The sequence below is a fragment of the Ambystoma mexicanum genome, chromosome 7p (genome assembly GCF_040938575.1).
Source record: "Ambystoma mexicanum isolate Mex_15411 chromosome 7p, UKY_AmexF1_1, whole genome shotgun sequence".
NCBI classification, from domain to species: domain Eukaryota; kingdom Metazoa; phylum Chordata; class Amphibia; order Caudata; family Ambystomatidae; genus Ambystoma; species Ambystoma mexicanum.
The window spans coordinates 487,325,471-487,342,345 of record NC_090939.1 but is presented as its reverse complement, the minus strand read 5'-3'; the positions used below and the strand labels follow the sequence as shown (position 1 = coordinate 487,342,345).

Below are 16,875 nucleotides of genomic sequence, written 5' to 3'. Positions count from 1 at the left end.
TGGGTTAGGTTATGTCTATTTTCGATCCAGTGGCGGGCCACCGCTGAATTCGAATTGCAGTTCCGGATACAAGAACGATGTTCATTCCAACGTACTTTCGCTGCTCTTGTGGACTGACCTACATAGTACTTCCCGCAGGGACACTTGATACCATATATAATGTTCGTGCTATCGCAAGTTCCAAATGTTCTCAACAGGATTTTTTGACCTGTACGGGGATGGTGTATTGTGTTCCCTTTCAATATTAAATTACAGTTGGCACAATGAAGACAAGGATATGTCCCCGTGCGTTGGGTAACAGGTTCTTTCAATCTCGGGCGTGTATGTACCAGTTCATCTCGCAAATTTCTGCTCCTTTGATATGCAAAAACCGGAAGTTGGTCAAACAGATTCTGTACTCTTGTGTCATTTCTGAGGATGTTCCAATGTTTCTTAATTGCATTTTTAATTTTATTGCTCTGTACAGAAAATGTTGAGACGTATACTGGTGATTTCAATTCCCTTGGCAATTTAACAGTGTCCGATAACAAAGTGCTGCGATCACATGCATTCACTCTCTGGGATGCAGCATCTAGTTCTGATGATTTGTAGCCACGACATAAAAATGTTTCTTTCATCAATAATTGTTGGGCTAGACAGTCTTCGGGATCACTCACTATTCTTTTCACACGCAGTAATTGACTGTATGGCAGATTTCTCAGGAGACTAGGTTGATGGAAACTCAATCTGTGCAATAGATTATTGCGATCAGTAGGTTTGCGGAAAAGTGTAGTCTTGTAACCAGTATCACTCTTGAGTATTTGAACATCCAGAAATGTAATCCTGTCTTTGGATGTTGTGCTGGTAAACTGGATCCGCTGGTCAATACTATTCAAATAATTAAAAAAAAGCGTCAAAAGTAGCTTCTGTGTTCGTCCAAATTCCAAAAACATCATCTATATAACGTACCCATAGATGTATGTGCTTGTTCCAATCTGGCTTATGAAGTACGTTGTCCATTTCAAATTTGTGCATAAAACAATTTGCATAGGACGGTGCCATAGTCGCACCCATGGATGTTCCGGAAACCTGTAGGAAGAATTTATTTTGAAATTGAAAGTATGAGTTTTCTGCTACAAACTGGAGAAGAGCCATTATGAATTATTTTTGTGCACGGACCTCAGGTGACTCCAACAAAAGCCATTCTGCTGATTCCATTCCCAAATCATGAGGTATCGATGTGTATAAACTTTTAACATCAATCGTGAATAGTAAGTATTCTGGTTGAAAAGTGGCAGTATTCAGCTTTTGTAGAAAGTGTGTAGTGTCCTTGATATAAGTGAAAGTCTTTTGAATCAAAGGTTGGAGAAAAAAGTCAATGTACACACCTAGTGGTTGATTTATGCTGTTCATACCAGCAACAATGGGTCTTCCTGGTGGTCTGACTGTGTCTTTATGTATCTTAGGTAGTGTATAAAAATTCGGGATTCTTGGGTGGTTATTGTATAGAAATTTACGAGTATAAATGTGCAGAAACCCTAGGGTTTTCCAACGAGGAGGCAGCTGCCATACTTGAACTTATTAGTGAAACCACCATTGGCACACATGTGACTACGACCAAAGATCCGGCCAAACGGATTAAACAACTTGAATACTTAATACGTAAAGAAATTAATCGAAAGCTTCACGCTATTACATTGGGACGTTATTTTAAGAACCAACGAATTCCCAGAGGCTTGCGAATCCAATTGCGCCCCACGCTGTGTAAAGAAAGTAAAGAATTTGTGTGCAGATGGGAAGCCATTTTGAACAAGTGCAGTCTTAACCTAATTTTGTTAACGATACAAGAATTATCCAAGAATTTGGTCTCCCTCAACATTGAGATCAAAGAAATTGAGAAAGAACTTGTAGACTCTTTGGGCAAAGAAGAATATGATATTATTCTAGCAGACATTAACATTAAACTAGAAGAGTATAAAACTGAACTTGAGCAGAAGAAAGTAAAAAAGTTCAAAAGAGATACCTACGATTACATCAATGAGGAGGTATATACTTGGATGGAGAAATACGTATCTCTAGCTCCTAAAAGGCCATATAAACACCCTTCGGACAACACATCAAGCTCAGATTCAGAAGCACAAAAAGATTCCGATACCCAAGAAGAGCAGCCACAGGACAGCGATTCTAGCCACATGAGGGCTCCATCCACACAAACACCTACAACTTCAGCTTTTATAGGCGCAAGACCAAAAGAACCCGCCGGGGGAGGAGGAAACCCCAGAAACAAACCACAAACACGATTACAACTCAAGAAAACTTAGTTATTAATATTTCCCACAGGACCTTAAATAAGATGGAAGAAGACATACTACAGAAAGGCTTGAGTTTTGTACCGACGTACAGTACTACATTGTTTGACACCAAAATTGAATTATACAAATTTGTGAGGAAATTGAAATTAAAAGTTTTCTTTGATGAGTTAGAAATCCATGAAAAAACATCGGATGCACCAGATTTTCAAGAATTTAGAGCCAAGAGTGGCTTTATACCTCCTATTTCTGTACCATCTATTGACATTTTTCAGAAATTAGTGACCAGGGATCTTGAACGCATCAGCTACAAGACTTCACCACATAAGAACCTCAAACCCCATGAAATGAAAACTATTAGGAATCTTTACTGTGACAAGAACATCACAATACGACCTGCGGACAAAGGAGGTGCGCTGGTGATCATGAACACCATTGATTATGAAGCTGAATGTAACAGGCAATTACAGGATCACACCATTTATGCACCTTTGGATCAAGATCCCACAGTGTCCATTAAACAAAATCTTAAAGTCCTACTTGACAAGGCTATGGAACTTGAATGGATCAATGAACACACTCGTAAATTTCTATACAATAACCACCCAAGAATCCCGAATTTTTATACACTACCTAAGATACATAAAGACACAGTCAGACCACCAGGAAGACCCATTGTTGCTGGTATGAATAGCATAAATCAACCACTAGGTGTGTACATTGACTTTTTTCTCCAACCTTTGATTCAAAAGACTTTCACTTATATCAAGGACACTACACACTTTCTACAAAAGCTGAATACTGCCACTTTTCAACCAGAATACTTACTATTCACGATTGATGTCAAAAGTTTATACACATCGATACCTCATGATGTGGGAATGGAATCAGCAGAATGGCTTTTGTTGGAGTCACCTGAGGTCCGTGCACTCCAGTTTGTAGCAGAAAACTCATACTTTCAATTTCAAAATAAATTCTTCCTACAGGTTTCCGGAACATCCATGGGTGCGACTATGGCACCGTCCTATGCAAATTGTTTTATGCACAAATTTGAAATGGACAACGTACTTCATAAGCCAGATTGGAACAAGCACATACATCTATGGGTACGTTATATAGATGATGTTTTTGGAATTTGGACGAACACAGAAGCTACTTTTGACGCTTTTTTAAATTATTTGAATAGTATTGACCAGCGGATCCAGTTTACCAGCACAACATCCAAAGACAGGATTACATTTCTGGATGTTCAAATACTCAAGAGTGATACTGGTTACAAGACTACACTTTTCCGCAAACCTACTGATCGCAATAATCTATTGCACAGATTGAGTTTCCATCAACCTAGTCTCCTGAGAAATCTGCCATACAGTCAATTACTGCGTGTGAAAAGAATAGTGAGTGATCCCGAAGACTGTCTAGCCCAACAATTATTGATGAAAGAAACATTTTTATGTAGTGGCTACAAATCATCAGAACTAGATGCTGCATCCCAGAGAGTGAATGCATGTGATCGCAGCACTTTGTTATCGGACACTGTTAAATTGCCAAGGGAATTGAAATCACCAGAATACGTCTCAACATTTTCTGTACAGAGCAATAAAATTAAAAATGCAATTAAGAAACATTGGAACATCCTCAGAAATGACACAAGAGTACAGAATCTGTTTGACCAACTTCCGGTTTTTGCATATCAAAGGAGCAGAAATTTGCGAGATGAACTGGTACATACACGCCCGAGATTGAAAGAACCTGTTACCCAACGCACGGGGACATATCCTTGTCTTCATTGTGCCAACTGTAATTTAATATTGAAAGGGAACACAATACACCATCCCCGTACAGGTCAAATAATCCTGTTGAGAACATTTGGAACTTGCGATAGCATGAACATTATATATGGTATCAAGTGTCCCTGCGGGAAGTACTATGTAGGTCAGTCCACAAGAGCAGCGAAAGTACGTTGGAATGAACATCGTTCTTGTATCCGGAACTGCAATTCGAATTCAGCGGTGGCCCGCCACTGGATCGAAAATAGACATAACCTAACCCAAATTAAGTTTTTGATCTTAGAGGTATTGAGCAAGAAACATCCACATGAGGACCTTGGACTGCGGCTTAATAGGAGAGAAACCTTTTGGATTTATAAACTTGGTAGTTTATCTCCTCATGGACTCAATGAAGAGATTAACTATCATTGCTCCATTTAACTATGACATAGTATTTCAGTGGCAACCAATATTGAAGGTTCAGTATACTCTATAGACTTTCCCTTGAACCTCAGATTTGTTGTACATGGACATCATGCTTTACGTATGACAGTATTCCACTGTCTTGTGCTATTTCATCTGCTTTAGAAGTTGTTTTTTTCTGTATTTGATGCCTGGGTTTCCAGGTGACATATAATATTTATGTTTGTTTCCCTGATTGAGAAATTTTCATGTCGCTCTAAATCTGCTAAATTGGTTGATTTATATTTACATAGATGTATACACTTTGCTGCCGTGCCTCCCGGATGTCCAGTCTGGGACCCAAGGTGGCATTGTTTTCAATGCCACCATTAGCGGCAGATTTTATTTATTTTTGTTGATTCTGTTTATATTTGCCATTTTGTATGTAAACAACATAGATGTTTTCACAGAGTATTTTTTTCATTTCTATGCTGATTCTATAATTTTATTTTAGACATTATGCACCCTAGAATTAGTACTTGACCACCATTAGACTATATAATTACTTAGTTTACACCTTGGGGACTTACAAATCGAGATTGCATAGCTATTTGAAAGTCACACGCATCGCGCCGTCTTATAGACGCGATGCGGTCACGTGGTTATGTATATAACCCATTTCCTAGCAACACCACAATACGGCGATGCACTGCAGCGTTCAGACGGCTTGTCTCACGGCCGTGCTGCGTTTACAGGTATCTTTGCATTTTAGATTGTAATAGATAAACTGCTTCACTTAAACACATGTAGCCCTCTGATTACTCTAACTTTCATGCTTTTAGAAAGCCGTTGTGACCGCTGTCCTTTATTGGACCACGGGTGTTACTGACAGCCTGACACTCCTAAAAAAAGCTACACTGGCTACACACCGCTATAGAGGTACCATTTGTTATTTGTTTTTCACTCCTTTAGCCTTATTATGTTGTTGATTTACTTGTTCCTTACTGCATTTATTTTGTTGTTTATTTCCTAACATATATTCCAACGCTCATATGAACATTCTACATTCTGGTATGTGTTTACATTTTCTTTATTGATTTATGCATGTGTTTTTATGTTGTGTGTTCACATTATTTCAATACAGACTTGCCCTGATAAAGGAGTTTGTATACTCCGAAATGCATTGGCATATTAAGTCCATACCTAACATGTGATGTGTAGCTGCAGCCTCACTAAGATTCCATTAGTGTTGTGATCTTATCAATGATTTTTTGATAAATTATTATTGAATTTATTTCTGACTTGGATTCTTTTTGACTATCATTTTTGAAATTGGATACAAGCATGTTTACCTATATACAGGAATATTTTGAAGAAAGTCTTTTTAACTTCATAACCCGTTGTTTTGGGTATAACGGAGAGCGGCTGTGTGACTAAGTTGGCCATACTTAGTCTTTTCCTTCACTGTTACTTTTCGAGTCAGGGTGTCTACAGACTCTTCACTGTTAGGGAGAATTCTCTGTTTAGGCTGAATTTCCCTACCTAGTGAGTCCCCCAGCAGCTTTGCTGGATTTCTGGGGTTTATTTTTTTCTCCTGCCAAGAGTGAGACTCTTTTACCCTCACTCTTGGGCATGTTGAAGTGTGTTTTCTTGGTTAAACCTTGTGTTGAATGGGCTATGGGGTCTTTTACTCCATAGGGCCTCATGTATTTTTTGGATGTGGGTTACACAGCACCCTCTGTGCCGTAACCCAGGGGTGTCCTAGGGACTCCCCAACATAGACTCCATACCCTGGGACTGACTACTGTCTCCCAGGGCATGTAAAGTCACCAAAGACTTTACTAGTCTTAAATCCTGAACAGAACCAGTACAAACCATCATATTGTGGACGTACTGGCTGGGGCAATTCGATTGCCCCAGGGTCTGTTAGTCGAGGGGGCACGTCTCCGTCCCCCATGATCGAGTTTTGGCTGGTGGCAGTGGAAACTACTTTTTATATTCGACCGCGAATATTTTCCTATGGGATTTCCCATTGTTTTAGGCTAACACATTTAATTATTTATTTACGGTAGCCTTAAACATACCGCCGGTTTATATATTTATTATTATAACTCCGGTTGGGATTTTTTGCCAAAACTTGATACTAAAATGGCGTTGGCGTTCGCCTCTGTAACTCTGACCCAAAGTGGAGCCCTTTGTCCCACTTTTGGCGGGCTTCTCCACAGAAGCCCTCCAAAGTGGTGCCACTCTGTCTGGGGTACTTAGGAGGGGTGGAGGGGGATTTAGGCACCCTGGACTGAGTTACCTAGGTAACTCAAGTCGCACTCCGTCCTGATTGGCCCAAGTGGTGAGCCGGCCGGCTCACCACTTAGCATGGTTGAGTGACAGCTAGGCTGGGTGAATGGGGGTTTACTGCATAAAAGCAGGGCTTTGGGGACTGGAACTTCAGAAGTCGCCACAGGACCTAAGAATCCAACGGGGGACGAGCTGAGCTGATCTGCTACGACGACACCGCCGGTGGAGCCCTGCTGAACCATCTCACCACTTTTCCCGACGACCGAGGAGAACTCTTAACGGAGTGGCTCCTTTCCTTGACTGGTGGGGACAACCAGTTTTCACCTTCTTTCCGTGCTTCGAGGTATCCCGTGGCCGCCTTGCCAGTGCCAAGCACCCCGGCAACCGGAACCCCACCACTTTTACTCCAACCGCGAAAGTCGGTACAACCCTTTAACCGGAGGACTCCGCGGCTGGTTTCTTCCCGGGCAGTGCAACGACCTTCTTCTTCTGCTCTTCAGCGAGATCTTCTTCTCCCCTGACCGACGCCGAGCCTTGCTGCCACTGCCTGGAACAACTGCCCCCGCTGGAGGATCCTTTCCGTTAAGGTACCGTGTTCCGCCTGGCTTCCCTTGCCACCGACTGTACGAGGTAGTTTTAGCCCTCGGCTTTCGATCCTGGGATTGCCTGGGACACTTTGGCTAAACTTTCTGAGCCTCTCTAACTCTTTTCCGAACTCTTTTGCAAGACTCTGAATCCCTACCAACTGTGTGATCTTGGGCACGTTTTCGCTCTGTCTGCTCTAAGAGCGGGCCCTGCTTAGTGACTTTTGCTCACCTGTGACTTTGTGCTTTTTTGAGCTTACCAAAAGTGTTCTTGACCTTAGAGTGGTGTGTTTATCCTAATTCTGCTCTTTTTCCCTCCCGTCTTTAACCTACTAGAGTGTCATCTAACGTTAAGCGCTCACCTCTGTTTTAATTGTGTGGTGTTAACCTAGAGTTGTCTAGATAGGAATAAGGATTGGGACTGCTTTCCATATAACTGTGTTTGGAGTGTTTCATTATATTTTGCTAGAGTATTTTCAATTTGTGTGTTCTTAAAAATAAATAACTATATACTTTTGAAACCAAGCTCTGGTCAGTGTTTGCTTGTGCTATTGTGCCTGAGTACATATTGTGTATACTTTGCATACTGCCTAACTCTTCTTGAGGGAAGTCTGACTGCTCAGCCACAGCTACCAGGTAAATCTGGGTGGTGCAGACTGCTACCAAGTGGGTTTACTGCTATACCTGTAGTCTTAAATCTTTTGCAGTGTTCCCCAAGGGAACTGCACAGGTTTCTGCCTAACACTGGTGTACAGCGGTGGGATTTGTATTGAGTATACATTTTATTGTGCTCTAGATACCTTAGTGCAACTAACCACAAAGCTTAGCACTGTAAAAGTAATCCTCTAACATGTCAGTTATAGAAAGCTATAGTCAAGAGTCCCTTGCAGCCAAAACTGCTGATTGTTTAAGAGTGCTCTGTAAACATAAGGATCTCCTGACTAAGGGCAAGAAAATGGAGCTGATTGAAAGATTGTTAGCTAACCAAAGTCTGGGTGATGGTTCAGAGGAACCTACCACTCCAGCAACTGTAGATGACAGTATTGAAATTAACATGGAGCAAAATGTTGATGATTCTGAGGAAGAGTCAGAAGAGGAGGGTGAGGCTGTTGTGACTGTCCCCCCTAGGCCTCTGCCTGCTCTACCTGCTGTACCTACTGGACCTTTACCAGGTCCCACATTTAGTCCTCAGTACTTTGAACTGGAGAAAATGAAACTAGAATTGGAGTATAAGAAACTTAATGCTCAAACTGACAAAGAACTAAGGCTAAGGGAAATGGAGCTCAAGTATGACTTAGAAATGAAGAAATTATCTGTTGAAAATGCTTCTCTCTCTGGCTTATCTAGAAGTTCCAGTCCTAAAAGACCCCGGATGCCTAAAGAATTGGTTGGTATGTATGAGCCTAAGTTGGATGTGTTGGATTGGTTGTCTCTGTTTGAATATAATCATGGGCTCCAGAACATCACAGGAAATAACTTACTCACCTGGTTGTTCTCTAGGCTTCCCCCTGTGGCAACTGATGTGGTAATGGAGATGGGGGAGGAGGATAAGAAGGACTATGAATGTGTGAAGCTAGCTTTGATAGCTAGATTTGGGAAGACCCCTTCCCAGTATCTTAAGAGGTTTAGGAGCCTCAAAAAGCATGATGGTACCCCTTGGGCTACCTGGGTGAGTGAAGGGTTGAAAAACTTAGAGGGATGGATTAAGGGTTACAAAGTGAACACTTATGAAGGTATGAAGAATTTGTTTATGTTGGAGACTATTTATGATGCCTGCTCTCCTGAGCTCAGACAACACTTGGCTAATTCCAAGGAATTAGATTCCCGGAAGCTAGCTAAGGCTGCTGACTTGTGGGTTGCCAACAGGGCCACTCACAAGGACTCTGGGGTAACTCAGAAAAGGGATGGGGAGAAACAGCCTAAAAAGGACTCCAAAGAGAATTCTAATACTACAAATTCCAAAGAGGGCCCCAAACAAAACTATAAGGGTAAGCCACCAGGGAAACCGAATCAGGCTAGTGTACCTTCTGGTCCCAGACCAGAAGGAGGTCAGAACAAGCCTCCATTCCAGCGAGCCTTTGGCTCATGCTTTGTTTGTAAGGCTACTGACCATGTGAAAGGAGATCCCAGATGTAAGGGTAAACCTTCAGGGGTCCAGCTTGCCTCCTTAGCCTTCGCTCCAGAAGAGGAAGTACATATGGCAAGTGGAAACTTTCTATTACTAGCTGATGAACCCACTGGAGTCTCAGCTAGTGTTTCTTTAGTCTCTCTGGGGTTGTGGGAACAACAGAATTTAGATGTCTATAACTCCATCCCAGATAATACTAAAGAGTATTATAAGGACAGTGTCCAGGTGAATGGTCAGGAGACTCCTGCCATTAGGGACACTGGAGCCAGCATAACTGTGGTGGATGAATCATTTTTCAAGGCAGAGGATGTTGCTAAGGCACCCAAATGCCTCACCAAGTTAGCTGGTGGGCCTGTGCAGATGTGTCCCCAGTTACCAGTTCTCATCCAATGTAATGATATGGCTGTAAACATACCTGTCAGTGTACAATGTGAAGTGCCAGGTAGGGTTCTGTTGGGTAATGACCTCAAGGCTCTTGGAGTTGTGTCACATACCCCCAGACCACCTAGCAAAAGGTTACAGGAGCTCACAAAACCTGCAAGAGAGAAAACCCTGCGAGGGTTATCTCAGGAGATGATGACAGAAATCACTCCTCTCCCACTGGAGCAACTTACTGCAGTAACTACCAGATCAGGAGCAAAGGGGCAACCCAAGACTCCTAGGAAAAAGCCAGCAGCAAGCACTCCAGTGCTTCCAACAAGGACTTCCCCTAGGTTGTCCAAAGTTACACCTGTAACTCCACCTCCAGCTGAGGCTGAGAGGGAGGTACAACCCTGTGTGGTTGAGCTAGACTCTGAGGAAGAGCTAGAAGGAGGCCCAAACCTTATTGGAGATTTGGACCCTGAGGACCATCCTGAGCTGCAGTCTTTACTGGCAGAAGGTGGGCCTAGCAGGGCAGCTTTTCGTAAGGGGCAAAGAGAATGTCCAACTCTGGAAGGTCTCCGCCACCAGGCAGCTTCTCAGGCTGATGGGCAAGAGCCTGGGAAGTATAGGTTACACTGGGAAGATGGCCTCTTCTACAGTGAACCAACTGAGTCTGAACCTGGAGACTACAAACGCCTTGTAGTCCCACAAGAGAACAGACAACAGTTCTTACAACTAGCCCATGAGATACCTTTGGCTGGTCACTTGAGTTTCAAGAAGACCAAGGAAAGGCTCTCTCTCTACTTTTATTGGCCAAAGATGGGGGCTGAAGTAGACAGATATTGTAAGAGCTGCCACACCTGCCAGACTTCTGGTAAGGTTGGTTCCAAGAATGTGGCACCTTTAGCGCCTCTCCCAGTTGTGGGAGTCCCATTTGAGAGGGTAGGGATTGACATTGTTGGTCCCCTTGATCCCCCAACCTCCTCAGGCAACAGGTTTATCCTTGTTGTAGTAGACCATGCTACTAGGTACCCTGAGGCAATTCCTATGAGGACTGTTACAGCTCCGGCTGTGGCTAAGGCCCTCCTTGGTATTTTTACCAGGGTTGGGTTTCCTAAGGAGGTAATCTCTGACAGGGGGTCAAACTTTATGTCCCACTACATGAAAGCCATGTGGAAAACCTGTGGAGTTACCTACAAGTTCTCAACCGCATACCACCCTCAGACAAACGGGTTGGTTGAAAGGTTTAACAGAACCATGAAGAGCATGATAGGTGCTTTAGAAGAACCCCTTAAGAAAAAGTGGGACCTTCTACTGCCATGCCTTCTCTTTGCTTATAGAGAAGTCCCTCAGGAGGGAGTAGGTTATTCTCCCTTTGAGCTTCTCTATGGCCATCCAGTCAGAGGTCCATTGGCCCTGATTAAGGAGGGATTGGAAGGTGCTCCTCCCCTCAAGCCAGTCAGAGTGACTGACTATGTGATAGGTCTCCGGAGGAGAATGTCACACATGATGGCAGAAGCAAGTGACAACTTGAAAGCTGGTCAAGCTCTGGTCAAACATTGGCACGACCAGAAGGCTAACATGGTTGAGTTTACTCAAGACCAGCTAGTTCTAGTTATGCTCCCAACAAGGCAGAGGGCCTTGCAAGACAAATGGATGGGACCCTTCAAGATTGTGGGAAAACTTGGAGAGGTCAACTATCTGGTGGATCTGGGCAGACCCAGGGAAGCTCCTAGAGTCTTCCACACCAACCGACTAAAAGCATACATCTCCAGACCTGATGTAGGAGCCTTGCTTCTAGCTTCAGCTGCAGAGGAAGAAGAGAGTGAATCTCTCCCTGATCTCCTCAGAGGTGTGCCTTTAGATGAAAAAGTTGAAGGAGTCAATCTCTCTTCAGACCTGACACCTGAGCAACAAGAGGAGTGCAAATCTATGTTAAATCAGTTTGCCTCCCTGTTCTCACTGTCACCAGGCTTGACCCCTTGGGGCCAGCATGAGATACTCACTGGTGACTGTCTGCCAGTCAAAAGCAGAGGATACAGAATGTCAGAACATATCAGAACCCACATCAAAGGAGAGGTCAAGAAGATGCTTGATCTCAGGGTAATAGAGCCCTCTACTAGTCCATGGTCTAGCCCAGTTGTGTTAGTACCAAAGGCAGGATCCAAAGACTTGAGATTCTGTGTGGACTATAGAGCTCTAAATGCAGTCACCAAGACTGATGCCCACCCTTTGCCCAGGACAGATGAGTTGGTGGATAAACTTGGTGCAGCCAAGTACCTCAGCACATTTGACCTGACGTCAGGCTATTGGCAAATAGCCCTGACAGACCATGCCAAGGAGAAAACTGCATTTTCAACCCCAGTTGGCTTGTACCAGTTTAAGGTCATGCCTTTTGGACTAAAAAATGCACCTGCCACATTCCAAAGGATGGTGAACCAAGTTCTAGCTGGGATGTAAGATTTCTGCATGGCATACTTGGATGACATTGCAGTCTTCAGCCACTCCTGGGAGGAGCATGTGAACCACCTAGGACATGTGTTGCAGGCCCTTGAACAGGCCCATTTGACCATCAAAGCCAGTAAGTGCCAGATTGGTCAAAGTAAGGTGGTCTACCTTGGACATGAGGTAGGAGGAGGAGAAATCAGGCCTTTGCTCAGCAAGATTGAAGCTGTGCAAAATTGGACAACACCAACTACTCAAACCCAAGTGAGAGCTTTCATAGGCCTCACTGGGTATTACAGGAATTTCATTGAGAACTATGGGACCATAGCTTCTCCACTGAATGTAATCTCCTCTCCCAAATTCCCTAAAAAGGTAAAATGGAATGAGGAGTGCAATCAGGCCTTTGAAAAACTGAAGAGAGCTCTTTGCCAAGCTCCAGTGTTAAGAGCTCCTGACTACCACCAAACTTTCATTGTACAAACTGATGCTTCCAATGTAGGTATAGGTGCAGTTCTAAGCCAACTGGATGAGAAGGGTAGGGAGCACCCCATTTGCTTCATCAGTAGGAAACTGAAGGATCCTGAGACAAGGTGGGCAACTATCGAAAGAGAATGCTTTGCTATTGTGTGGGCACTGAAGAAGTTTAGGCCATACTTGTATGGTTCTACTTTTGTTATTCAGACTGACCACCAACCCTTGAGATGGTTAATGCAAATGAAAGGGGAAAATCCAAAACTATTGAGATGGTCAATCTGCCTGCAAGGGTTTGATTTCACCATTGAGCACAGGTCAGGGTGTCACCATCAAAATGCTGATGGACTCTCTAGGATGTATATCATCGACTAGAGGTATGAGGTTCATCCAGGAGTGGATTAAATCCTCCTGTCCCTTAGTCTGGGGGGGGCGAGTGTTAGGGAGAATTCTCTGTTTAGGCTGAATTTCCCTACCTAGTGAGTCCCCCAGCAGCTTTGCTGGATTTCTGGGGTTTATTTTTTTCTCCTGCCAAGAGTGAGACTCTTTTACCCTCACTCTTGGGCATGTTGAAGTGTGTTTTCTTGGTTAAACCTTGTGTTGAATGGGCTATGGGGTCTTTTACTCCATAGGGCCTCATGTATTTTTTGGATGTGGGTTACACAGCACCCTCTGTGCCGTAACCCAGGGGTGTCCTAGGGACTCCCCAACATAGACTCCATACCCTGGGACTGACTACTGTCTCCCAGGGCATGTAAAGTCACCAAAGACTTTACTAGTCTTAAATCCTGAACAGAACCAGTACAAACCATCATATTGTGGACGTACTGGCTGGGGCAATTCGATTGCCCCAGGGTCTGTTAGTCGAGGGGGCACGTCTCCGTCCCCCCTGATCGAGTTTTGGCTGGTGGCAGTGGAAACTACTTTTTATATTCGACCGCGAATATTTTCCTATGGGATTTCCCATTGTTTTAGGCTAACACATTTAATTATTTATTTACGGTAGCCTTAAACATACCGCCGGTTTATATATTTATTATTATAACTCCGGTTGGGATTTTTTGCCAAAACTTGATACTAAAATGGCATTGGCGTTCGCCTCTGTAACTCTGACCCAAAGTGGAGCCCTTTGTCCCACTTTTGGCGGGCTTCTCCACAGAAGCCCTCCAAAGTGGTGCCACTCTGTCTGGGGTACTTAGGAGGGGTGGAGGGGGATTTAGGCACCCTGGACTGAGTTACCTAGGTAACTCAAGTCGCACTCCGTCCTGATTGGCCCAAGTTGTGAGCTGGCCGGCTCACCACTTAGCATGGTTGAGTGACAGCTAGGCTGGGTGAATGGGGGTTTACTGCATAAAAGCAGGGCTTTGGGGACTGGAACTTCAGAAGTCGCCACAGGACCTAAGAATCCAACGAGGGACGAGCTGAGCTGATCTGCTACGACGACACCGCCGGTGGAGCCCTGCTGAACCATCTCACCACTTTTCCCGACGACCGAGGAGAACTCTTAACGGAGTGGCTCCTTCCCTTGACTGGTGGGGACAACCAGTTTTCACCTTCTTTCCGTGCTTCGAGGTATCCCGTGGCCGCCTTGCCAGTGCCAAGCACCCCGGCAACCGGAACCCCACCACTTTTACTCCAACCGCGAAAGTCGGTACAACCCTTTAACCGGAGGACTCCGCGGCTGGTTTCTTCCCGGGCAGTGCAACGACCTTCTTCTTCTGCTCTTCAGCGAGATCTTCTTCTCCCCTGACCGACGTCGAGCCTTGCTGCCACTGCCTGGAACAACTGCCCCCGCTGGAGGATCCTTTCCGTTAAGGTACCGTGTTCCGCCTGGCTTCCCTTGCCACCGACTGTACGAGGTAGTTTTAGCCCTCGGCTTTCGATCCTGGGATTGCCTGGGACACTTTGGCTAAACTTTCTGAGCCTCTCTAACTATTTTCCGAACTCTTTTGCAAGACTCTGAATCCCTACCAACTGTGTGATCTTGGGCACGTTTTCGCTCTGTCTGCTCTAAGAGCGGGCCCTGCTTAGTGACTTTTGCTCACCTGTGACTTTGTGCTTCTTTGAGCTTACCAAAAGTGTTCTTGACCTTAGAGTGGTGTGTTTATCCTAATTCTGCTCTTTTTCCCTCCCGTCTTTAACCTACTAGAGTGTCATCTAACGTTAAGCGCTCACCTCTGTTTTAATTATGTGGTGTTAACCTAGAGTTGTCTAGATAGGAATAAGGATTGGGACTGCTTTCCATATAACTGTGTTTGGAGTGTTTCATTATATTTTGCTAGAGTGTTTTCAATTTGTGTGTTCTTAAAAATAAATAACTATATACTTTTGAAACCAAGCTCTGGTCAGTGTTTGCTTGTGCTATTGTGCCTGAGTACATATTGTGTATACTTTGCATACTGCCTAACTCTTCTTGAGGGAAGTCTGACTGCTCAGCCACAGCTACCAGGTAAATCTGGGTGGTGCAGACTGCTACCAAGTGGGTTTACTGCTATACCTGTAGTCTTAAATCTTTTGCAGTGTTCCCCAAGGGAACTGCACAGGTTTCTGCCTAACATTCACAGCCAGCTCCCTAAAAGTATTTTTTGAGAAGCTTTATTCTCCTGTTTACTTTGTTACTTCATTTCAAGAATCATCATACAAAGTGGTGCCCACTTATTCCTTTCCTTTACCTTATTATATACTCCCATGATTAATACTGCTTGAAAATCCTCTACTGCAAGTTTAGAGACACCAGAAGAGGTGCCCTACATTTTATTTCACCGACCCTCTTGTTTTCACTTATGAAGATGTAAAACAAGCCCCTCTGTTTAAATACCAGATAGGAATTTGAGGATCCATTACAACAGTAGCTGTCAATGCAATGATCCTTCTAGGTAATTTCCTGCATAGCTGAAAGAAAGCAGTTGTTGTTCGAGTATATAAGTAGGAAGGTAGATTGGACCCGAAATGCTATCAGCCTATCACTTTTGTGGACAATTCTGCTAAGCGATTCAACAGAGCAATCTAGCTAAAATACTAAGCTTGAAATAAAATGTATCCTAGGCAAGTATGTCCAAAGACATAATACACTCCATGTATTTGGGGTTTATGAACCTAACTGAAGCTTTCAAAAGTGTCAACAGATTGAAAGTGTGGATCACTTTGACATCTATGAGGATGTCAACATCATTTCAATTTTACACAAAATATACTGTGGCTTGATTGTGTCTGCTATGGTCATTTGGTTGAACTGAACTGTCCTGCCCATTTCCAAGCTCTCAGAAGTTAGGCTAACGCTTTTGTTTTAAGTAAAATAAAACTATTGCAAATACAACCAGGTTGGTAACTAAGAACATTTGGACCCTGGCATGCACTGATGACATGGCTCTGATGGTGTGAACGCCACTCACTCTGCAAACCTTGGTTGATGGGGACATTGAATTTATGTATTTGTGAGACCTACAATTTGTTATGTTTTGTTATCGTGCTCCAGATAAGATTTTGAGGTGGGAGTATTTTACACATGATTTTTGAAATTAGAGAGTAAATGCAATTTCAAGAGAGTAAAAATTAGTTTTCTCCTCTGCAAGAAAGTAAAACGTATCCAACATATAAACCCAGTGCATACGTAAAATCAGACCCATAGACAAAATGAGTTGTAGCTCAAAATTGGCTGGCTTGCCTTTAACCATTTTATTACACTTGCGGAAAATATTCTGCCATAAAATAACTTGTAAGTACAAGTACACACATCCAGGGGTGCACCTAGGCTATAAATTAGACGGGGCTAACCCTTCAAATGTTGGGAGAAGCACTAACTTCAGAGATGGTGGAGGGGTGCAAACTTACTTGTGTAAGGGCATTTAACGTCATTACTTGTAATGAGGCTATTCTAGTGCAGCTTCAATGTTACAATCCGTTAACTCTCTCCTTTAAGTCTGAAACACCCACTTCTTGCAGATCCTGAAGGTCCTAGAAAGTGTCCAAATGGCAGATGGTGTGCAATGAAAGACTCAATCTCATAGCATAACAGGACATTGCAGAGTGTGGGGCAGTACCCTGGACGGCCCAAACCACTTCAGTGGCTCGGAGCAACAGGGGAGAAAATGTAATGTTGGTTCTACCACAGTCTGCTATACTAGAATTTC

The 16,875-nt window shown here is 43.6% G+C and overlaps 1 long non-coding RNA gene across 1 annotated transcript in view; it reads right to left on the bottom strand.

Annotated features, from left to right (window-relative positions):
• LOC138526592 (uncharacterized) overlaps positions 1–16,875 on the bottom strand; it is a 34,896-nt gene that overhangs the window by 11,441 nt on the left and 6,580 nt on the right. The window lies entirely within an intron of this gene.